Source organism: Pezoporus flaviventris, unplaced genomic scaffold, assembly GCF_033815535.1.
Source record: "Pezoporus flaviventris isolate CSIRO_AGI_PZ_B2104156 unplaced genomic scaffold, CSIRO_AGI_Pfla_v1 ptg000006l, whole genome shotgun sequence".
In the NCBI taxonomy this organism is placed as follows: domain Eukaryota; kingdom Metazoa; phylum Chordata; class Aves; order Psittaciformes; family Psittacidae; genus Pezoporus; species Pezoporus flaviventris.
This window is the reverse complement of record NW_026892554.1, coordinates 21,525,907-21,548,949: the sequence shown is the minus strand read 5'-3', so window position 1 is coordinate 21,548,949 and position 23,043 is coordinate 21,525,907. Positions and strand designations below refer to the sequence as shown.

At 46.4% G+C, this 23,043-nt stretch overlaps 2 protein-coding genes across 5 annotated transcripts in view; one reads left to right on the top strand and one right to left on the bottom strand.

Annotated features, from left to right (window-relative positions):
- The window catches only part of SORD (sorbitol dehydrogenase), a 341,031-nt gene that overhangs the window by 247,101 nt on the left and 70,887 nt on the right, over positions 1–23,043 (bottom strand). The gene's annotated exons all lie outside the window — the stretch shown is intronic.
- The window catches only part of CSNK1G1 (casein kinase 1 gamma 1), a 108,000-nt gene that overhangs the window by 18,773 nt on the left and 66,184 nt on the right, over positions 1–23,043 (top strand). For 2 of the 4 annotated variants that reach the window (XM_061447395.1, XM_061447398.1), the window contains exon 2: positions 740–872. The gene's annotated coding sequence lies outside the window, so the exon portion shown is untranslated. Of the gene's footprint in view, positions 1–739; positions 873–23,043 lie in introns of those variants that run through there. The other 2 variants (XM_061447396.1, XM_061447397.1) reach the window with 2 other exon arrangements.

Below are 23,043 nucleotides of genomic sequence, written 5' to 3'. Positions count from 1 at the left end.
AGATGATGGTTAGAGCTTCTCAGAACCTAAAGTTGCTTCTTAAAATTGTAATTTTTGGTAGAACATCTCACATGTTTCCTACCAAAGGAAGTTAAATGCCTGTGTTTTGAATGTAGAACAGAACAGCGTATGTCTGGTCACCTTGGGCAGAGTTTTCCGGAAAGTTTCATTTTGGTTTGACCTTCACATCTCTGTTACAGCACATTCCCCCTCGGAAATGGGTGCTTGGGCCCTGTTCTGCCCTATGAGCTGCGTTCTCTGAAGGGTGTTATCTTGGGGGGGGGAAAAAGGACACAAACAAAAAACCTCTTGTGCTTCCTTCTGACCAAAGTGCTTGGAAGCATTGTGGGAAATGGAGCCAGACCAGGGATGCTGTGTCATGGGAGTTTGGGTTTGGGAGCCTGTTTCCCAACGTGACGAAATGCAGTTTACTAACAGCCAAAATCAGAAACATCTGTATGTTAAGAAAACACCATCTTCTGAACTAAAAGCCACCTTATTGCACAGAAAGCTTTTAGCTTGGCCTGATGTGGGTTAAGGAGAAATACTAGATCTTCCTATAAGAAGTGGTGTTTGGCTCCTATTTATCCACAGTATACTTCAAAGCTGGCATACCAAACTGGAAACTGCAAACAGTGGTTTTTCCTTCTTTTTTTTTAGCAGAATAAAGCAAGATTGGAAGTTGCTTGTATGAACTGTTGCGTGGAGACTTTCTGAAATGTCCTTTCCTCTTTTCCAGATTCACCACAGATATGCCTGGCCAGCTGCTCTGCTGCTCCTGTGCCTCAGCACTTGCTGCCCTGTGATTGCAGATAACAAGCATAAGAAGTGATTGCAGATAACAACCCTAAGAAGTGAGTTACAAAGTTGGGGTGAGTCTCATGTGGCTTTGATATTCTGGAGCATCTCAGCATGCAACTCAAAAAACCAAATCCAGGGAAGACACTGTAAAAACCTGTAACTTACAGCCAGGGTACATGAGCTATCTGTCAAACCTGTGGAAGGATGCTTAGAGACCTGAATGCAAGTTGTTAAATTCTTACTCCTTATTTCCATGTAGTTTTCTTTTCCTCTCAATTTTGTCAGCATTTTTCATCTAAGTAACTTCTCTGGAAACTTGCATCCATCAACTACTCTCCCTGGCTTTATTTTTAGAACATACATGTTGAGCTGAGAAGTAGGTAGCTGCAGTGCTGCTTGTCAGTGATGAATATCTGCACCAAGGAAATTGGGTAGGATTGAAGTCAGGGAGAGTACAGACTCTTCTGTGGTGAGCTAAAGCTTCTCTAAAAGCGCCTCAGCTCTCCGCCCAGTATCAAAGTTAATGTGCTCTGTATATATGCACAGTTTGTTCCACTGTGACAAGTAAAATGTGGGCTAAATCCTGTTCTGTTACAAGTGACCTATGAAATGAGCAGAAAACTCACAAGTGAAGATGTTGGGAAAGTTTTCCTCTCTAGAACAGTGAAATCAAAAGGAATAACATTTGCAGGTGAAAGTGACTGATTCCAGTATGGATACATACTTTGATTTCATGGAATGGGCAAGTTAAGAGCCATAGAATCCCAGGTTGGAAGGGACCTCAAGGATCATCTGGGCCAACCTTTCTAGGGCAAAGCATGACCTAGACTGGATGTCCCAGCACCCTGTCCAGCCCAGTCTTAAAAGTGTCCAATGCTGGGAATCCACCACTTCCCTGGGGAGATTATTCCAGCGGCTGGTTGTTCTCACTGTGAAAAATGGGAACCCTCTTGTGTCCAGTTGGAATCACCCCAGGAGGAACTTGTGTCCATCACCCCTTGTCTTTTCCATGGGATTCCTTGTAAAAAGGGAGTCTCCGTCTTCTTTGTAGCCGCCCTTTAAATACTGGAAAACAGTAATAAGGTCTCCCCTGAGCTTCTTTTTCTCCAGGATGAACAAGCCCAGCTCACTTGCCTTTCTTCAGGTGGCTTCCCAGGCCTTGGATCATCCTTTTGACCCAGAACACATTGATCAAGTGTTCTGATTTGATGAAAGCCATGACTTTGAGAGCTTTGTGAGTCTGCTTGGCACAAAGTTATTTTGGGGTATAAATAATGAGTACTACAGGAACAAAACTAGCACTGGGTTTCTCTCTGGACTTTTGAAAAAACATATAGTGACAAACTAGTTTTCTGCTCAAGTGGAAGCCAGTGCAGACAAAGTGATGCTGATTATGTAGTTGGGGAATTAAATTTAGGACCATAATTGTACATCTTCGGAAACACTGTTTCTATGTTTGGACAAAATGGTGTGACAAACCAAATTCTTTCTGAGTTGTAGATTCCACTTTGAATTTTGTATGTGGGAAGCTTAATGAGCTCTTGCCTTTTGGTAATTTCAGTTGAGGGGGGGACAGACAGACAAGGATCTCATGCTTTCAGTAGCTTCCAGCCTGGAGGAGAAACTCCCTTCAGTTTTGCTTGATACTGTATCTCAAATTATTTTGTAGCTTCATTTTTTTTACTTTACTTTTTTGGTGTCAGTATTACGAGTGCCATTCACTGCTTGACAAGTCTTTAGTTTGAGCAATCCAGACTGGTGCAGTACAGTGCTTTTGGTATCTTAGTATGAGTCCAGCTCTAGTCATTTGTCTGTGCTTCATTTCATGTTCTTTTGTCTTAAAGATAAGCCCCTGAGGTCTGAAGCTTTGTGATGTTGTGGAGGGTTTCTTCTGTGACTGAAATCACCCTCTTGTTTTTCTTTATCCTTCCTGTAATATGTCTATGATCTTGGGAGCTCTTCTTTAATGTATCAAGATATTCCCATGGGGTTTAGGGTCGTAGTGTGCCTTTTCACCTGGGGGAAGCTTTTACCCAGCTCAGGATGTCTGATTTTATTTTTTTTTCCCCTCTTACTCACAGATGAGGATGTGGATTCGTAGCTCAGACTGCCAGGCAGCTTGCATGATAAGTGATATAACAAGTCTACTCATTACTGTGTTAAATACAAGTGGATAATGCGTTACTGAAATCCCTTATCAGTTCTGAGACATTGGAAAGTGGTGCTGTCTCAGCCATGGATCTTGCAGCCAAGCTGCCTGTGCTGTATCCCATTCCTGCCTGCTTTAATCCTTATGTATGTTTAAATGTAATATTTAAATGGCTTTCCCATTCCATGACTTCCACTTGCCCATATTCCTGACTCATGGCATTACTCCTTCAAGGAGCATTTGTGCCTTCATCTGTGTGTTCCCTGCCATGGGATCCAAAAGCAGAGGTGCTCTGGCTGGACTTCTTCCCAGCTCCAGTGAAACCAGTGCTTCCACTCCTGCATTTGTGCTGAGGAAACAGGCATCATCCGTGTGAGTGAGGAGTTAGCTCTTGACTCTGCCAGGTTGACCTCCAGTGTGTTTCATGGACCATTTCCAACTTGAGGAATCTGGCTTTAGGGGCACTTTGTTTTCCCTGGACAGCATAAATGAACAAGAGCAGCAGTGACCACTGGTTAAATGGTTAAATTCTTGGCTTGGAGTTACTAACATGGTACATCTCCACTGAGCTCACCAAGTGGTGTGTCGAAGCAGCTTTCTGCTTAGTAGTAGATCAAGTCCGTAGTAGTATAGGGTAGACCTGGACTGATGGTGGCTTGGGCAGAGGACATTGTGCTTCTAAGCAACTGGAGTTGACTGCAGACAGGACTTCTCTAGGTGGGGCTGAAGGAAGCTAGCAAGGACCAAAGTCTTGGAGCCTATGCCAAACACAGGGAGACAGCAGTGAAAGCTGTAGGTGCCTCTGTTCTTCTTTGGCTGCGTGTTGAAAGTGTTGAAAGGTCCTGATGATGTGTGGTAGCTAAATATCCTCCTGTACACAAAGCTTTCTAGTTGTATTAGTCATCCATCAGGCTTCTGGATTATTTAAGGGCAGAAGCTCTCCTCAAAGAGCAGCAGTATCTATTTGTAGAAAGGTACATAATGTGAAGTGCAATTCCAGTATGTTAGAGCTATGCTGCTTGAGATGTTCTCGAGAATGCTGCCTCTCCTGCTGTAGAATCATAGAATAGTTAGGGTTGGAAAGGACCTTAGGATCATCTAGTTCCAACCCCCCCTGCCATGGGCAGGAACACCTCACACTAAACCATCTCACCCAAGGCTTCATCCACCCTGGCCTTGAACACTGCCAGGGATGGAGCATTCACAACCTCCCTGGGCAACCCATTCCAGTGCCTCACCCCCCTAACAGGAAAGGATTTCCTCCTAATATCCAATCTAATGATACTTCATGATCTGTAAGGCTGAACTATTAAAGTTCTGTAACCTTAGAAGGCATCTAGTTGGTCTAGGAACATGAATCGTGATGGTGTTGGAGCCCCTTCTCAACTTCTTCCACACCTTCTGTTCAGTGCAGCTTACTTCAACTGTTAGGTGCTGTACTCCAAACACTGATAAGCCTCAAGGGAAAGGGGGCAGTGACCAAAAAGGTGCTCCAAGGAAAAAGATTCTTCCACTAGGCATGGGGGAGCCCCTAACTTAAATAGTTAATGACCAAAACCATCTTCTATAGCTCTCCAACTTGTACTGACTTGCTCAGAGCTGAGCTGGTCCATTTTTAAGCTGTAATTCATCTCTCTCTGCCTGTTTATGGAAAATCTTTGGGAAGTCGCTGGCTAGAAAATTAATTGCACCACAGCATGATTTTGTTCTCATAAACTTAAAGAAAGCTCAAACCTTTGTGGCTTTTGTAGTGTGTATGGGCTCACTTCATTGTATGCTAACCCCAAAACTAAGCGAGAGGTTTCACGCTGTGATTGAGATTCCCTGGCTGGCAGAATGCTGGGTCTTGCTTTTGCAGTCTGGCTTTTATGTAACTCATTGTTTTTGCTCAACTGTTGCAGAGAGTCTGTTTCCTTTAGCAACAGCCAGCAGATGTTTAGCTGAACAAGACTTAATTCTTTAAAATTGACCTGTAAGAAATGTGTGAAGGCGAAGATGGGGGTGGAACAATTGTATGTCAGCGTGATTTCCATTTCCTTGCTGAAACCAGTGCAAGCTGTGCAGCTCCACTGGAGCCCTGATGGGTCCTTGGGTGCTGCAGTATGCTCTGCGGCCTTCTCCAGGGGCTTTACTGTTTCTGTGAATGTGCTGTTGGGGGAGTGGGACTGAGCTGTCTAATGAGAATTAGCATTACTTGGTCAGTTAGCACTGTATGGGCTAAGTCTGTCTTTGTAGCGATAGGACAAGGAGTAATGGGTTTAAACTGAAACAGGTGAAGTTCAGGTTGGATATAAAGCAGAAGCTCTTCCCTGTGAGGGTGCTGAGGCGCTGGCACAGGGTGCCCAGAGAAGCTGTGGCTGCCCCATCCCTGGCAGTGTTCAAGGCCAGGTTGGACACAGGGGCTTGGAGCAAGCTGCTCTAGTGGAAGGGGTCCCTGCCCGTGGCAAGGGTCTGGAACTGGAGGAGCTTTAAGGTCCCTTCCAGCCCAACCCAGTCTGGATTCTGTGATCTGGTGGATGTGCCACCATGCTGATCCTGCTAGGGTTTCCAGTTATCATGGGCAGAGAAGTGTGCTCTGCAAATGGCTTCAAGGTTTCAGAGTTGAAAGTATCTGCTGCTTTAGTTTAAAGATGCCTTTCTTGGAAATAATGCTTACCTAGTGCTGGAAATACTTTGGGACACTGTGTGAATGCTCCAGTCTTCACAATTAGGATTTTGGTATATGTTAGCCTTGGGTTTTGTGCTTTTTCTGAAGTTCTAGATGCCTGCCACAAAATTTTGACATTGCTTAAGCAGGAGGTAACTTGAATGTCCTTTTCTACTAGGATGTGAGACTGGTACTCAAAGTAGGACCTCAGACTCCTTTTCCTTGTGCTGCTTGCATCAGGTTTATGTTTCCAGTAGTCTTCAAAGCTAGTGTGTGGGGATACTTACAGTAAGGTCCAGCTGAAATGAGCTCACAGGCCATGTGCCTCCTGGGTTCTACTGCAGTCAGCGGCTGTTGTCATCCTTGCACAACAAGTTGAATTTGTTTCTCCTGTAAGTATGTGCTAGATAGCTCCTTTCCAAAATGCTACCAAATTAGTTTGCCTACCAAGTATCTGCCAGTTTGGAAATTCAGCATTTCCCATCCTGTTTTCTGCTGGTGGGATGGGGAAGGAGGCTGTGCCTCGAAAACATATGAGGGTGGAAGATGTGGCTACAGCTTCAGTGAAAGCTGTTGCTACGGCAGTTAACAGAGCTGAAAGCCTGTTCTTGGCATTCTGTTATACCACAGGATATGGGAAGAGCTACTGACAATTAGCAGGAATACATGCATTTAGTTTAAGGTGTTAGAAGATCATAAATAATGTCCAGTTGTCCGCGAGTTCTTTAGCTGTTTAGTGGAACAACAATGTGTGACAACCTGCTGCTGCTGGAAAACATGATACCATCTGTCGGTGCCTTTCTTCAGGCTATCTCTCAGGCTTTTCTTTAACCTTTCAGTAGGGATGCAGCTCAGAAGCCTGATGGAAGTGGTGCACTTCTGGTGTTGGCTTGTGGAGAGATCAGAGCCAGTGAAATGGAGAGACTTGAGGGTGTTTGACGGATAGAGGAGCAGGAAGATGCTTTTTAGGATAGCTAGATGCTATATGGGATAAGCCATCTCATTAGCATGTATGAAGCATGGCTGTTGTGGTAACCTAGAGGCTACTCAGCTCTTCTGACCAGCTTATTTGTGTCTCCTTCAGCTGAATCACTCCCAGGGAGACACGTAAAGCCTGGGTTAGAATCGAGCTTTGTCCTTCTTGTACCTAGGACATAGGGAGAGAAGGGAGGTGGGAACAGGTCAGATTGAGGAGTAGGGAGGTGATGGTATGCTCAGGCTCTGCTCTGCCTGACCCATCCCTGGGGATACAGGTTGTAAATCTCTCCCTTCCACCCAGCACCAGGCTTGGGAATCCTTGGACTCGGTGCATCCCTTTGCTTGTCTGTCGTGTGCTTGCTGGTGCCGGGGTGCTGCTGGTACTGCTTGGGAAGCTGTCTTGTACCTCACGGGCAGGGTGTTGCCCTGTAGCTAAGGATCTGTGACCCTGATCTATGGTTGCCAGCTCTGGGAGCCTCCTTTGGGCTGGAGTTGCCTAATTTCAGTTTTTAGCCTGTCTCAGCCTGGCTGCTGAACTACTGAGGCTGCTCTAGCCTAGGCTAATCATGGTCTGTTGCATCCCTGGGGATGGGGTGGAGGAGTCTGAACCACTCTGTGATGTGGAAGCAGCTTTTCGGACCTGTGGGATGCTCTAGGGGAGTGGTGAAGCCATTTGGGGATTCACCTGAATATAGCCACCAGGAAGCGCATGGAAAGTGAACAGAGAATGTTACTGGCATAAAGCGATGGCTGTCTGAGAAAGCTTAGCTTGCTGTTTGCATCCCTTGGATCATGAGAAATCTGGAGGTAAATGCTTTATTGTTTCACTTCTAAGGTTTTGGAGATTTTTCTCATCACCTTGAACCCTCTTCTGTGCTTCAGCACTTGCAGTTGATAGACTATTAAACGTGTCACCGTGTATCTGAGCTACTCTAAGATCAAAACCAGAAGCATAGTACATGTGGAGCTTTGACTTGCACCTGAACTCTGGTAGTGCTGTCCTAAATAGATCTGTGAAAGCTGGTTTTGAGCTGTGCATGGAAGCTTTGTTTCACTGATTGCTTTCTTGGGGAAAAGCCCCACCACCAGGAAAAGATGTATATCTGATCACCACATAGCTCAGGTATGGGCACGTGAATTGGAAAAACTCATACAGTATCAATGACCTTTCCTTAAAACAACCAAAACCCACTGCTAATGTGTACCTACCACAATAATCTGGGGCATAATTCCTGTAAAAAGGCTGTCAAATCTTAATCCTTTTATTTCCTCAGGATGCCAGTGTGTAAGAGAGGACAGAGGATATGTGGATGTTGTCCCCTATATTTGGTAGCATTTCAGGGGAAACCGAAAGGGTCCAAGCAGCAATTGAGTGAACTCTGATGTGGTTGAATCAGTGATGAACGGTGGCTGCTGTAACCCAGCTGTGCTCAGATAAACCACTCCTGGAAGTGGCAGTTTCGGTTTCCTTTCAGAAGTCCTTTGGTGTGAGAGGACCTACATCATGCTGTGCTACATTTGCACTTGTGCCCTGTGGAAGAGCACACAAGCTTCAGACCGGGGCTGTCCTACTTGCTGTCCAGCAGCTGCCAGGTGACAGTAAGCCATTTCTAAAGGCAAATACCTGGTTGCTGTCAGCTTCTCTTCCTCAAGCAGCAGCAGCACCAGCACGTTTGCAGTATTGTAGTAAATCACTTTAGAGAGTGCAGGTAATGAAGCGAGGTCCCCAGGGAGGCTGTGGCAGCTGTTGGACATCTGACTTGTACTTTGTAGACATGGTCAATCAATGATCCATCACAAAGAGGGGTTTGACTATACTTAGGTAGGCTGTCTCCATTTCCATGTGCAGCTTTACCTTGTCTGAGACACGTCCTGCAGAGGGATGATGGCCAGACCACCGTGGCTTAGTGTTTATTTTCCACTTTAATGTTGAGTCTTCAGATGCTTCAGGTGGTAGGAAGTCCAATTTTTAACATTTCCTTTAAAAGGCAGCAGATGTCAGGTTGTCTTCAGCATCCTCCTTTCCTAAACTTTCTTCTCCAGCAGAATGAGAATCAAATCTGTACAGTCTCTGTGATAAGAGCTCTTCCAGCTCTGGTTCTTTTGCATAGTGATGGAAATGTCACTTAGAAAAGACCTTTCTGATGTAGATGTCCAGGTTGGCCATGCTGAAACTGTATTGAGTTTCACTTTATCTGGGATTCTGCCTTTGGGGAAGTAGTGCTGGTCCTGTGGGCAAGGATGCTGGTTAACCTCAGATGAGCTTTGAAGGTCGCAGCTTTAACAAGATGATGAGATACCTCACTTGATGCAGTGTTCTGCGAGCCGTGGGTACCAGAACTGGATGATCTTAAGGTCCTTTCCAAGTCAAACCATTCTGTGATTCTCCCAAGGTTAGGAGGAAAGCCCTGCATTGGAAAACAAACAAACACTTCCTGGTTTAGATCATGATATTAAAACTAATAGGGTGGAATAAGGTGTTGTCTCTTTTCTTAACAAGATTAATGCTTGTGAAATAAATGCTAAAGCTCAATGTGAAGAAATCTACCAGCCATAACTGGACCAAGGCCATGTGTTACAAGGCAAAGAAGTGTTGTCAGGATGTGCCTTGCTTGGCTAAAAATTTCTGCCAGTACCTGTATTGCATCTCTATTTTAAACTAGAAACTGAACTAGGTGAGTGTGCAAGAGTAGAACAAAGAGCTTTCTGCTCCAGCTTCAGGGACCAAGGACCTCCTCTGATCATCGTTCCTTGCTTGCTGTTTATTTCTTTGCTGGGCGTTGGCTTCAGTTTCTCCCTTTGCTAATGCAGGGGAAACCATGGGGTGTCTTCTCATCTCTGCACCAAACTCAGATGAGTTGCTGTAATCTTATCACAGGGACTTGGTTTGGGTCTTGAGAAATCTTCAGGCTTCTTTCCATAGTATGTCTGATTCTGAGTCATTATAGGATGGGAAATAGAGCAATATGGAGCTGCACTGAGCTGTGTGGTGTGGTTGACACGCTGGAGGGAAGGGATGGGATCCAGAGGCACCTGGACAGGCTGGAGAAGTGGGATCATAAGAACCTCAATGAGTTCAGCAAGGCCAAGGGCAAGGTCCTGCCCTGAGTTAGGCCAATCCCCAGCACAAACACAGGCTGGGGGAGACCGGATGGAGCAGCCTGAGGAGGACTTTGGGGTGTTGGGTGAGGAGCAGCTCCCCATGACCCAGCTTCAGTGAGTGCTTGAGCCCAGACCCCCCCGTGTGCTGGGCTGCACCCCCAGAGCGTGAGCAGCAGCTCAGGGAGGGGATCCTGCCCCTCTGCTGTGCTCTGGGGAGACCCCCCCCTGCAGCCCTGATCCAGCTCTGGGGCAGCAGCACAAGAGAGAGGCCAGAGGAGGCCATGGAGATGCTGCGAGGGCTGGAGCAGCTCTGCTCTGGAGCCAGGCTGAGAGAGCTGGGCTGGGGCAGCCTGGACAAGAGAAGGCTCCTGAAGGGGAGACCTGAGAGCAGCTCCAGTGCCTGAAGGGGCTGCAGGAAACCTGGAGAGGGGCTTGGGACAAGGGCCTGTAGGGACAGGCCAAGGGGAATGGCTTTAACCTGCCAGAGGGGAGACTGAGATGAGCTCTTAGGCAGAAGCTCTTCCCTGTGAGGGTGCTGAGGCGCTGGCACAGGGTGCCCAGAGAAGCTGTGGCTGCCCCATCCCTGGCAGTGTTCAAGGGCAGGTTGGACACAGGGGCTTGGAGCAAGCTGCTCTAGTGGAAGGTGTCCCTGCCTGTGGCAGGGGTTGGGACTGGATGAGCTTTAAGGTCCCTTCAACCAAAACCATGCCATAATTGTATGGAACACAAGAATGGGTTAGACGCTAGCAAAACAGGAGGAGTACCAACACAGCTAAGCTAACACTTAAGTAATTCCTTGAGGAATGGAGCAAAATATTTCTTTTTGTTAACCACAAGACTGTACTCTGGTTCATTCTAGGTGGTATTTATAGTTTTAATGGTAGTGCCTTGCCTTTCCTTCCTAATAGATTGCTGGACTGCAAGTGGGTGGAAGATTTGTTTGTTTTGGCACAATATTCCCTTTACATAGGCATGTCTCAAGTTTACAGCAAACAGAGGAGCCAAGCCATGAACTGTGCAAAGTCCTTAAGACGAGGGAAGGGAGAGAAGTAGGACCAGTTGTCATGTAAAATTACCTCTCCAACCCTGAACTATCTCTGAGCTTATTTCCTCTTCTAGCTTGCAGTCTCTTTAAGTTGACATTGCTGCATCAAAAGCAATGTGAGTTTGAACACTTGTGTCAGTGATGCTTGTTCCTGCTGCTTGCAGTCGTTGCTTGATACTCAACGTGCTGTGGGTTGGGCATTCAGTGTCCTCATTTTGAGTGTTGGGGAGCTTTGGTGGTGATCCTCTTCTGGCACTGTGCAGTTCAAATCTAACTGGTTGTAACCAAACCAGCAAAAGTAGCCAAGGTGTTCACTTAGTGCCTGAGCACTGTTTCTTGACCTGAGAATTGAGTATCAGGTGGTGAGAAGGCACTGGGATGCAGATAAAGGATTATCAGTAATGGCAGCAGAAGTTGTCATGAAGTAAATCCACTGCCATGACCTTAGCACAGTGGTGTCACCAAGTACCTGTGGCTTTGATAATGAAAAGAAACGTGCTGTGGAAGCTGGACATGGCTTTGGAGCCGTTGTTTGTGACTGAAAAATGCGGCTGCTTGGCAAGTTGCAGGCACCAAGTGCCCTGCTGTGAGGGACAGGGTCTGGGCCCTCGGTGTAGTGGGGGGGACCCTGTTGCTGCCCATCTTCAGGCCTCCTTTTTGTGGAGGCAGAGGACACTCTGATTTTCCATGGTGTGCAGAGAGGGTTTGGATTGCCAGGTATCCTTGCTGCCTTTAACACCCTCTCGTGTGGTGGGGATGTCAGCCATCACCTGGCACAGGGTGGGATGATGCCTGGCTGCCTCTGGTTGGTTGGGTGCAGTCAAAAAAAAAAAGCTCCAGAGCTTATCTCGAGACTGTGGCTCTGAGAAACCAGAGTATTTGTTATGCTGTTGGTGCTGCTGGTGCCTTCCAGACGTGCCTCAGTATGCTTGATGGTTTTACATGGGATGCCAGTGTGGGGAGGCTGCCTCTCCTAATGCTGCCTTACCTCACATAGTCCATGGACATCATCTCGGCAAATGGTCCAGGTGGTTTCTATGAAGAAACTGCATCCTGTAAAGCATGAGTGGAAAAATGATGCACATGGGACAGTGTGTGCTAAGAAGTGTGGAAGAAGCTAAAACACCTATCCATGTGAAGGCTTCCAGTGCATGGAGACCTTTAGGTCAACTTGCTGCCTTCAGACTTGAGGAAAAAAAACAAACCCCAAACCAACTAACAACAGAAACCTTCAAGCATTAACAATTTTTTAGCTGTGTAGCTTCTTACTGGACTCTTGATGACTTCTGCTCGGCTGCGTGCTGTGGGCTGCTTGTACCAGCTGCTTTCTTACTGCTCAGCGGAAATAACCAGGCACAAGCATTGACTTTCTGTGAACAAACACAACTGTCTCACTGTGAACGTTGGGATTACTGTGTCTGATGGCTCTGCTGAGGAAGTGCAGGTTTTATGGAGCTGATGATGTTTGGGTGGGTATAGCCGATCTTGCCACTATGGGCACAGAACAAAGCAGTACCCAGGGCTGCACCTTGCACCAGGGAGGAGGTGGGAGGTAGCTGCCAGTGGAAGGGCTGAGCTTTGCTTTATTTAAAATTAAAAGGTTCAATAAAAATCAGAAAAGGCAAGAGCCTGGCTCCTTTCACAAGGCTCCTCAGAGCTCCTAAGCATCCTCTAGCTCTCCTGCAAGGGGGATGAACTTCAGCAGTGGATATTTTGCTTGGTCTGGATGTAATTCTTGGCATCTTCTGATTGCATAGGCCATCCATATCAATCTCATCTGACAGCTGAACTGCTTCTTAAGGGTATGCAGTTGGGAGAACCAAAACCGGGGAGTTGTAAATCTCAAAGAGGAAGGGAAAGGTTGTTCTTTCTATGCCATAAGGATGCTACCCTGTAGGATGGGTGAGGGGGGGGAGTGTTGATGTTTGTTTTGGGGCTGTAGCACTGCTGCAGTGCTCACTTGATGGAGGTCTTATAATCCCATAATAGGAAAGGAAGACAAATCACTGCAGCAGGCTTCAGGCTTGGAGTGTAACTGTGCTTTAAATATTAAACTCTGTTAGTTTTTAACATAAGTGAGCTATGCCAGTAAAAACCTTTCCTACAAAACACAGAGGGGTGGGAGAGAATGAGGCTGTGGAAGGGAACTGGGGTGCTGGCTGTGCCCCTTCTTGGTAGAAGCTCTGAGACTTGTTTGCTTAAGCTGAAGCAAGGTATTTATTAAGCCCAAACAAGCAGGAGTCCTGGTTCTTATCTTTTCAGCTACCTTGTGCTCTTCAACCTCTGCGCGTGGTCACAAAGTTTGTCACCACTGTTTGCCTCCAAATAAGCAGCACATTAAAGGCTGGGAGAGATTTCTCTCTGTATATAGTTCTCAGGTACATAGTTTCCTCTTTGAGACATAGTTTAGTTGCAAGCAAAATATGTAGGTAATGTCAATTGAATTCCTGCCAAACATCTAATTACATGAGTGATGGCATGGGCTGATCTTCTGTTCCATGCCTGCCGAAAAAGGCAGTATCCTAAAGTAAGGAGAAGGTGAAGTTCAGGCACTAAAATGAAAACATATATACATTAAGTCATCAAGTATGAAGTTTTTCTGTGTTTCCTCCTAATACACTAGTTGTCTCTGCTTTTGGCATTACATTAGTATCTGTGTTTTGGTAAGAGATGCTGATGTTCCTGCTCACCATCTCTTGCATCACAGCATTTCCATTTTATTAACCAACTCTTACCAGAGTTTCTGGTGATGAGCAGTCTGGATACAGGGGCCAAGTCACGTCTGCTGGGCAATGTAGAGAGTCTGAGGGATGGATCGTGTGGACTTGGCAGGGTTGTCTGCTTCCCCGTTTTCTACGGGCCTTTGGGCTTTGCCTGCCAGTCCAGGTCTTGAAGTTTAGCTACAGAGGCTGTGCAGAGTATACTTTTGTGACTTTTACCCACCTACACTGTTGTTCTTGGTCATGTTGTCTTCTCGTAGGCTTCCTTTCTGTGTTCTCTTCATATGGGGTGGTGAAAAACAACTTCCTCGGTTTCAGTGATGCTAAATATATCCCTGCAGTAGGACGTGGGGGCACATAGTCTCTTACAGCCAAATTTGCTTAGGCCCATCGCTGGTGTTCATCCCTGGAGGACATACCTAAGCTGGGGTGAATCTTGCCTGATTTATGGCGTGTGTTGGCTCTTAGTGCCTAAACCCTTGCACCGAATTGGGTGGTTTAATGAAGCTCTTTTCTGAAGCCACCTATTTCTGATGCACCTTCAGAACTTTATTCCTGATGTGTGGAAGTGGTGTTTTCTCTAAGGCTTTGCTGCGTTGTGTAGTGGACACTGAGCACCCCTACACCTGTGCTTAGGGCTCAGTGCTATGGGAGGCTAGAGTAGTTTTCCTTTGTCTCCAGAGGTGCAAATGCTCAGCAGCATTAACTTGATGTTTTACACTGACAAGACACAGCACGTGCTCTTTCCTGTCTGGCAGTCTTTTGATCTTTGCAGCTATATAGAATAACAGAATGGTTTGGGTTGGAAAGGACCTCAAGATCATCCAGCTCCTACCCCAGCCACGGGCAGGGACACCTTCCACTAGAGCAGCTTGCTCCAAGCCCCTGTGTCCAACCTGGCCTTGAACACTGCCAGGGATGGGGCAGCCACAGCTTCTCTGGGCACCCTGTGCCAGCGCCTCAGCACCCTCACAGGGAAGAGCTTGTGCCTTATATTTAACCGGTACTTCCCCTGTGCAAGTTTAAACCCATCACCCCTTGTACTATAGATGTACTGGGCATCGTTCTGTCTGTGTGCTGGTTAATACCAAGTGCTGGGTGTGCTGCTTAATACCAAGATCTGGGTGCACTGCTGCTCCAGACCACCAGTGAGCATCGTTTTTGGTCTCTGCTCAACCTGGCTACAGAGGCTGAAATCCTGAATCTGTTTAGTGGCATCTGAAGCTTATTTTAGGAGCTGATATAAGCCTTGGCAGAGGTTTGGTGTCCCAGTCTGTGGTGACTAATCTGCTTGTTTGTCCTGGCTTTTTGAGGTGCCTTGGGTATTGGTGGGACAGAGGAGAGGCAGCCTGTTCCCATCAGACAGCTGCAAGCCCCTTCTGGGGACCTGAAGCTCTTCTTGAGTTGGGGTACAAAGATCCTGCATCTGAATCCCACTTCATTGCTGCTTTATAATGACACTTTTTATTGATACTGGCAGGCACTTGACATGAATGTGTTCTTCCACAGGGGGGTAACATACCCTGATAGGTGCTTGTGTTCATCTCTGTGCATGGCCAGCCCCTTTGAATTACTCATCTCCACCTGGGTTTCACTAACCCAGCTTCTACCTGCCCGTGGCTGTCAGGGGTCTTCAGTCTTCTTTGGTCCTGTCTCCTGAAGTTCACAAGTTTTCTTCTAGTAAGAGGCTCTTCCCCGCCCCACACACAGACACTCTATGAAAGCTGTGTCGGCTCTGAAATTGATACTTGCATTCTTTTCTGAAAGCAGAAAAAAGCCCTTCATGGTTTGGATGCTGCAAAAGGTTGGTTTTTTTTTGTATGTTTAACTGCCAAATCTACCAGTCTTTTCAAGCTCCCTGAGCCTGTCTGCAATTCATCCTCCAGGCTGCTTTTCCTTGCCAGGCAGTGCACAGATAAAACAGTCGCAGATTACTGAGGTGCATCTGTGTTAAATCATGCTATAAATCTTCAAAAATGATGTTGCTGCTGGTGATCCAAGCTTGCTCCAGAGCCCAAGCCACAGTGGTGGTTGTCTTGTCGAGCACTTGGCTCATCAGTGACGCCAGTAACTGCAGAATACATCCATCGACCACCACGGATACACCTGAATCTGCCTGCTGTGAGTTATTCCTTGAAGATGTACATGGCTGTCTAAAAGTCATCTCATCCCTGGTAGGCTTTGCCCCTTTCTTCTTCACATCCGTTGCCTGAAAGGAGGGGGATGGTGTAGGTATATCTGCAGCTTGTTTTCTGCTGTTAAGCAATCTAGTATTTTAAGGTGAAAAAAATGCAGGTGTATGTGATGCCTGCATATCAGAGAAGAAAACGTCTGCAGGGTTCTCATCCTGCCCCAGGGCTGTTGCAGACCCTTTGCTACTGCCAGATTTTTTCTCTGTAGCACCCTCATAAATCTCTCTTTCTGCTGGAACTTGATCTGACACAGCCTCATGCAGCCTGTTTTGCAAGCAGAGATCCTATCCTGAATGTCAGGCTTTTTGCCAGCCTTCGAGAAACCTTTAGAAGACAGGCTTTGGAAGCGGGGGTCGGTTATTGTGCTATCAGGAGGCAGATCTCACAGCCCTCGTGTGGTGGGATGGTTCCCTCCCGGGCCGCCGCGGATGCGGTGTGGGGCTGGAGCTGCGCAGGCAGCTGCGTGTGGGCTGCACACCTGCATCCTTCCGGGGGGCTTGGCCGGGGTTTGTGCCGCTGACTCCTGCAGCGAGCCTCATGAGGTCGAGAGGAGCTCATCTGGCAGGTGATCTTTTCTCTTCCCAGCCCAAAAAATAACCTAAAATATGCAGAGCTCAGGTTTCATTAGGGGATTTTTTTCATTTTATTCCTCTGTTCATTTATGTGTTCCAGCATAATCCAGCTCTTCCTAAATAGCACCAACCCTCTTTTCTGGCAGGTTATGGTCTGTAGTACTTTCCTACAGGAACAGGTTTCCCAGAGAAGCTGTGGCTGTTCCATCCCTGGCAGTGTTCAAGGCCAGGTGGGACAGAGCCTTGGGTGACATGGTCTAGTGTCAGGTGTCCCTGCCCATGGCAGGGGGTTGGAACTGGATGATCTTAAGGTCCTTTCCAAACCAAACCATTCTATGATACATAAGAATATGCATGCATGGCTGCTGGCATGTGCTGGGCTTAAACTCAAATGAGGAAGAGGAGTCAATGAATCTAGCTTTCATCACATAAACTGTTTCCCTGGAAAATGGTCTTTTCTTTGACTCTCCTCATGTGGAAGAGCTAAATTATGACCCAGATTGCTTTTCTTACCCGCCCTTGCATTCTTGGCTCTCGAGCTGAGCTTTGGTAGAGGGTATTGAGAGTAAAGTTCAGGAATGAACTTGGGTGCTTGGATCTCTCTTGAGATCAACTGAGACTCATTTGGAAAAGTAACTTGCCAACATATTTAGTTGAGGATTATACAGTTAATGTGTTTCAGCACGTTCACAAGGTCTTCGAGGAAAATACTTCATGGAAGTTCACTTCCCTAGGATGGAAATTGGTGTGAGTTCATTTGGGTTCATCCCTTTCTGTAAAAACTGTAGTTGTAGGATGTCAGCTTGACAGTCCTGTGCATTCATGAGTAGTGAATGACTGTAGTGATTTGCAGTTGGCCATCCTTCTCCCTTCCCAGCAATTTAGACTTAAATATTGTTTGTAAGCCTCAGAAGGCATTTTTTCCTGAACAAAACTAGCTGCACGAGCCAGAGATTAAATTGTTGGGTCAAATGATTCAACAGAAGCCACTTGTAGTGTTTAAAAGGCTTCTGTAGCCTTCAAATTTGGAAAGAATCTCCAAGTGTGGGACATCTGACATGACGTGCTCCTGCTTGCGTAGCCTGCAGCCAGCTTTGTCAGTGCTGTTACCAGCTTTAATCTGCAACAGGGAATTTTGACCTCCCTTTTCAGTTTTTCTGTTGCTTTTCACGTGTAGGACACTGAAACCAGGTCAGCCTAGTGCTGTTTAGGAAAGCCCTGGTAAAATGCCGGTCTCCTCTGTGTGGAGGTACTGTTGGGATAGAGGGGGTAGTTGAAATACACCCCCATAATAGGAGGCTTACTGAGGGAGTAGTAGAAAACCCTCTAGGAAATCAGAAAGCTCTTGAATTGGAGAGAAAAAGGCAAAAGGAAGTATATTTCTCATGGCTGAGTGGAGGAAGCATTCAGCCTCTGCATTCCCTCTTTCTACTAGTGGGTGTAGGTAGCCAAGCACCAGAGCAGGTCCTCTTCCAGGTCAGACCAGGACAGGATATTTGGTTATCTATGTTTTTTCACCCTTGGGAGCAGGGCAGAGCTCATAACTTTTTTATGTTTGCATTAGTAGGACAGCAGCTTTGCCAGGAGTAGTGGGGTGGCTTTGGAAAGAGACAGTTTTGTTGGAGCCAGTTGGAAGGTAGCATTGGGCAGTAGCCGGATAAGAAGCAGAACGTCTTGTCCAAGACAAGGGAGGGAAGCGATAAGCAGGTGAGATGAGAAGGCATGAAGGGACCTGAAGCCCATGGAGATGTATGTTTGCACAGAAGAGAGCAAAGCTGTGAGAAATTTACTAATTGTGGTTTGATATAGGGAGAGCATTGACGTCTAGGAAGTTGTTAGTGCGTGCAGTAAAGCAGAGGCCACGAAGCCAGCTTGTTCCTCTAAACTTAAGCATGTAAGCTAATAAAATGAGTTGGCAGGTGCTGAGAACGTGAGTGAACGCATCGTATCTGCCCTGGTTTCAAAATGCACCTCATTACCTGTATCCTGCCTGCTCTGCCTTTTCCAGAGGGCGAACTCTTTGTCCCCATCTGTGGCAAAGCGCAGTTTTCTACTGCTGAAGGCTCTACTTTTTACACGGCATGAGGGTGGAAGCTGGTGATCTCATATCCGTGTGTTTGAAATGTGTCAGTTGGGAGCCCTGGAGGATTCTGTAGTCTTTGAAGTCATGTGGGAAGTAGCAGATCTTGTCTGGAAAGCACGCTCCAGATCAAGAGTCTTACAAAAAGTATTAGAGGCACGTGGGGTGGATGTTGGAAAATCCAGAGAGAGGGCATGTACCTTGTCCTAAAGCAATGCTTATGGAGCTGCTTTGAGAGACTGAGTTCCTGTTTCTGTAGAGAGAGGGATGAGATCACCCATCCCAACAGAAAATTGGGCTTTTTTGTAGGTCTCTTCTTAAAAGAAGGAAAAAGAAATGTAGGGCTGAACACCCTCTGCTTGTGAGGGTGTTGATCCATCCACCAAAGATTTGCAGTTTGATTTCTAGCATATATAGCATCCTTCAGGAGTCAAAACTGCACACAGGCCTGGATGAGGTCTCCTGGAATTGATATGAAGAAAGGGGCATTCATTTCCAGTTTCAGTTTGGATAGACTTTCTGAAATTGTGCCACAACCCAGGACTTTGACAGCTCTTGTGCTTACCTTGGAAAGGTCTCCAGAGTATCTCAAGTAGGTCAAAGATTTCCAGTGCAAGGGAAGCAAGCTTTTTTCTTGAAGGGTAGGAATAAGCATTGCTTTGGCTTCTTCATACCAGTCTTCTGTTTGCATTGGCCTACTGCTGCTTTCACACCTAAGGACTTCATTGAGGAGTCTGGATGGCTGTGAGCAATGTCGCTGTGCCATAACGAGTGCTTGGTAAGTGATTAAACGTCCTTCATGTTAAACTCTGCTACTGATCACAATGTGAATGGCAGCTGCCTTCAACACCACCTAGAAGCTGGTTTGTAGCTCTGGGTCTGTGATTTTATCAATGGAGGTGAGGTCGTGATTTTGATCTTGGGTCCCAAGTGTTCTGAAGTGTGTAGGATACAGTTGGTTTGGGGTTTTTACTTAGTAATTTCCTTTCAAGCCCGTATCTTTCATTAAACAACTGTTCCCTTGCCTCCAACTATATTGCAGTGAAATGAATACTGGAATTGGACTGAGTCACTGTTAGGGAAATATCTTCATGCAGCTTTGTTTAAATGGAAGTAACTTTCAGGAGCAATCTTGCTGAGTGGGTGGAAAGGTAGGAAGGAAAATCATTATGAAGAGGTTTGAATCGTGGCAGGAAATAGTCATTCCGAGTAGTCTTTAAATATTAATGCAACTGACTTCAAATTACAGTCCTGTCTTCGTTCTTTTGCCATTCCTCTGCCAAAGCCAAGCGCTTTGTTAGTTTTCAAAAGCAGTACTTGATGCCGTATTTACTACAGCTTGTTTTAGGATATAGGTACAATAGTGAAAGATCTTTGTGCTGTTTGGTGTACCGACAGCTGGGGCCTGCTCGTAGGGCTGGCCATAACAAAGGGATTCTTAAATGTTTGGTTTACTCTTTTGTTGCTGATCTGAATTTCTGTTTGTTGAAGGCTTTCAGTGGAGAGAGAGGATGGTCAGTGTTTGCACACTGTCAGGTGTAACTTTTCCATCCTTCTCCCCGGAGAGACCTTATACAGACGAGGAACAGAGGAAGGATGGAGGCTGAGTGGCTTGTAACCATTAACATCTTATTTCACTAGCCAGGAATGATGCGGAGCTCTGCGCTTCGCCTGCCTGAGAAGAATAGAGTTACTTGTCCCATCTGAGGTGCACTGAGTGTGATTGTGCAAGTGTCAAACCAAGCAGTGTATTTTGATGTCAGATCTGAAACTCAGCACACAGGGCTTGAGCTGAGTTCAGACTTTAGTCTGGAGGAGGGGAAAGTTATATTGAGGAGGGCTTGTGCTCTCAGGAGGGTTGGAGCCCTCAGAGGAATGATGTACTTGTGCCATCAAGCCCTGCGGAGCGCCATCTGCCCTGTGAACAAGGCCAGCTCGTATCAGTGGTTTGAAGCATGTTGAATGAACACTTTACCTTTTAGTGGCTTTCAGCTCCATTTCATCGTAGCTGGTAAAACACTTCTCTATAACAATGCTTGTGCCAGCAGGTAGCCAAACAACTTTGGAAAGATCCTCACCTAGGCACCATCTTCTGCTGCAAAACCACCTCGCTGTGTGGATTCATCTGCTCTGCAGGGCAAGGCTGGTAGCACTTCATGGCAGGAGGAAGGTTCAACTGCTTCTGGCGTCACCCAGGAAGGCACTGTAGCGTGTTCTTAACAGCCTGTCTATTCCCAGTCCATCTCATGTGGTTTAAAAACCTTTTCTGGGTGGTTTTAGCTTATATTGACTCTTATGCTCTCTGCTGGCCATTGAGCTGTGAGCTGAATGAGCAAGAAAAACCAAAACTTGTTTGCAGCTTTATAAAAACTGCAGCATTCCTCTTTCCTCTGCTGTAATCAGTCCCTGTCAGCAGAGTTTTGCCTCTTTTGTTTGACCCTCTCCTCTGGGGACAGGTTGGGGTCCAACCAAAGTGCTTTTTCTCATACCTCATAAAGTTATTGTCATTGCTTCTACAAGCTGGTTTCACAAAGCAAATACAACTGTGCTTGTGTCTATGCAAACAACTTTGAGAAGCAGCACTAGTTCACCCCTCCAAAACAAACGCTGCAGCTGAAAGTCTGTTGGGATGTCTATGGTGAAAAACCAGTTCATCCTGTTTGCCTGTAATGGATGCTTCCTGCTTATCCATATTCAGTTTTAAGTATTAAATCTTGAATTAAGTTGAGGGACAATTAAAGCTTGGTAATGCTAAATACTGAATTCTTTGTATGTGAAAGTCTCCAACTCTGTCTCCAGCTAGGCCATCGAATGGCTTTTCACACATTGCCTAGTACCTGTTTGGAGCTTGACACTGTGGTTTCTGGGCCAGTACGGCCAAACGGGTATTATGGACATGACACACTGGTTCTCAGATGACCTGATGACTTTCAGACCTCTTGGGTTTGCTGCCATTGTGCTGTATGATATTCTCTACTGAGCCCCACCTTTGTGCAGAGCGACAACAAGAAGTCATCCGCTTTTCCTTCTGGAGAAAAGGGCTGCTGAGTCACGTGCTGGATGACATGTCCTGTGGGCTGTAACCTGTGCAACCTGAGCTGGGTTCTAAGCGTTGGTATAAACCGTTGAAGTTGGGTGGGGTTGTGGGATTACATTGCGTGAAGCATCTATTCACATGTATGGATGTTTCTTTATGTTATTATTAGTTCCTCAGGTTCTTCCTAATACACACATCATCCTTCCTGTGAAGATGGAGTCTGATAGAGTCCTGCAAACTCTCTGGCTGATGTAGAAGCCTGCAGTAATAAATGAACAAAAGCAGTGACAAATAATTGCAAAGTGGTATTAAAGTTGTGCATATGGGACTGGTTCAGCTTGGAGAAGAGAAGGCTCCTGAAGGGGAGACCTGAGAGCAGCTCTAGTGCCTAAAGAGGCTCCAGGAAGCCTGGAGAGGAGCTCTGGACAAGGGCCTGTAGGGACAGGCCAAGGGGAATGGCTTTAACCTGCCAGAGGGGAGACTGAGATGAGCTCTTAGGCAGAAGCTCTTCCCTGGGAGGGTGCTGAGGCGCTGGCACAGGGTGCCCAGAGAAGCTGTGGCTGCCCCATCCCTGGCAGTGTTCAAGGGCAGGTTGGACACAGGGGCTTGGAGCAAGCTGCTTGAGTGGAAGGTGTCCCTGCCCGTGGCAGGGGTTTGTAATTGGATGAGCTTCAGTCCAAGCCATCCTGTGATCCTTTGACCTAGGAGAGGTCTCATGGTGAGATGTCAATTTGCCCTGTGCTCCCTGGACTGCACATGCGGAGCAGGGCCAAGGAGGGCCTGTACAGTTCCTGCCTGTCTCTTTTGGGATGGTCCATGGGTACAGGGGCACCACTTGGCCTGGATGGGTTAAGAAGGATCTATTTCTTATCCTCTTTTGACAGAGTTAGCAGACTGATGCTTGTGAGATGCACCAGTCCGCTGTCTGGAGTTGTCCAGGGTTGCCTGCCATTGGTTATGGTGGTGACAAGTTTGGACATGCAGGAGGAAGGTGCACTTCAGTTTCTGTGAGACAACAGTCCGGCTTTCATTTGTCAGTCATCAGTGCAGGCTGCTGGAGAAGATCGTGGCCCTTGAGTCCCTCACCCAATTCCATTAGAAGGTCTATTTTTCCAAAGCTTCATTTTCTTTGGGAAGTAAATCATGTTGGTGACATGAACCGTGTGTTGATACAACTGTCAGGAAATTTCTAGCTCTTTAAAAGTAATAAATCTTGACTTGCCTGTTACTTTTGGTCACTTCTGTAAGACAACGGTTTCAGCCAGCAGCTACATCTGAGGTCAACTTTAAAAGATGGAAAATGAAGGAAAATTAAGTATTTTCTTCTCCTGATGCCATTAATTTTTCCGCTTCTTTTTTTTTGTCTGGCTTTTGTGTAATACTTTATAAATGCATGAAGTGAGAAGAAAGGAGACTTTACACTCCACAGCTGCTTTAAAGCTGGGATGTGAGCTTGCATTTTCCACCTGGCATGCTGATGTAATTGAAATTGCCTTTGTTAGTGTGTGTGGTGTGAGTCCCAGTAACTCCAGTAGCAGGCTGTGGATGGGCAGCCTTTGTCTCTCTGAGTCACTTTGTGGATTTTTATCAGAAAATTAAGGTAATGGTGGAGTTTCCATTTAGCTGTGAATTTCCTCGAGGCCAGGGACATTCTGGGCGTTCACCTCTGTCTATGTTTCTTGCTGGGTAGTTTAAAATAATGATTTTTACTTCATATATC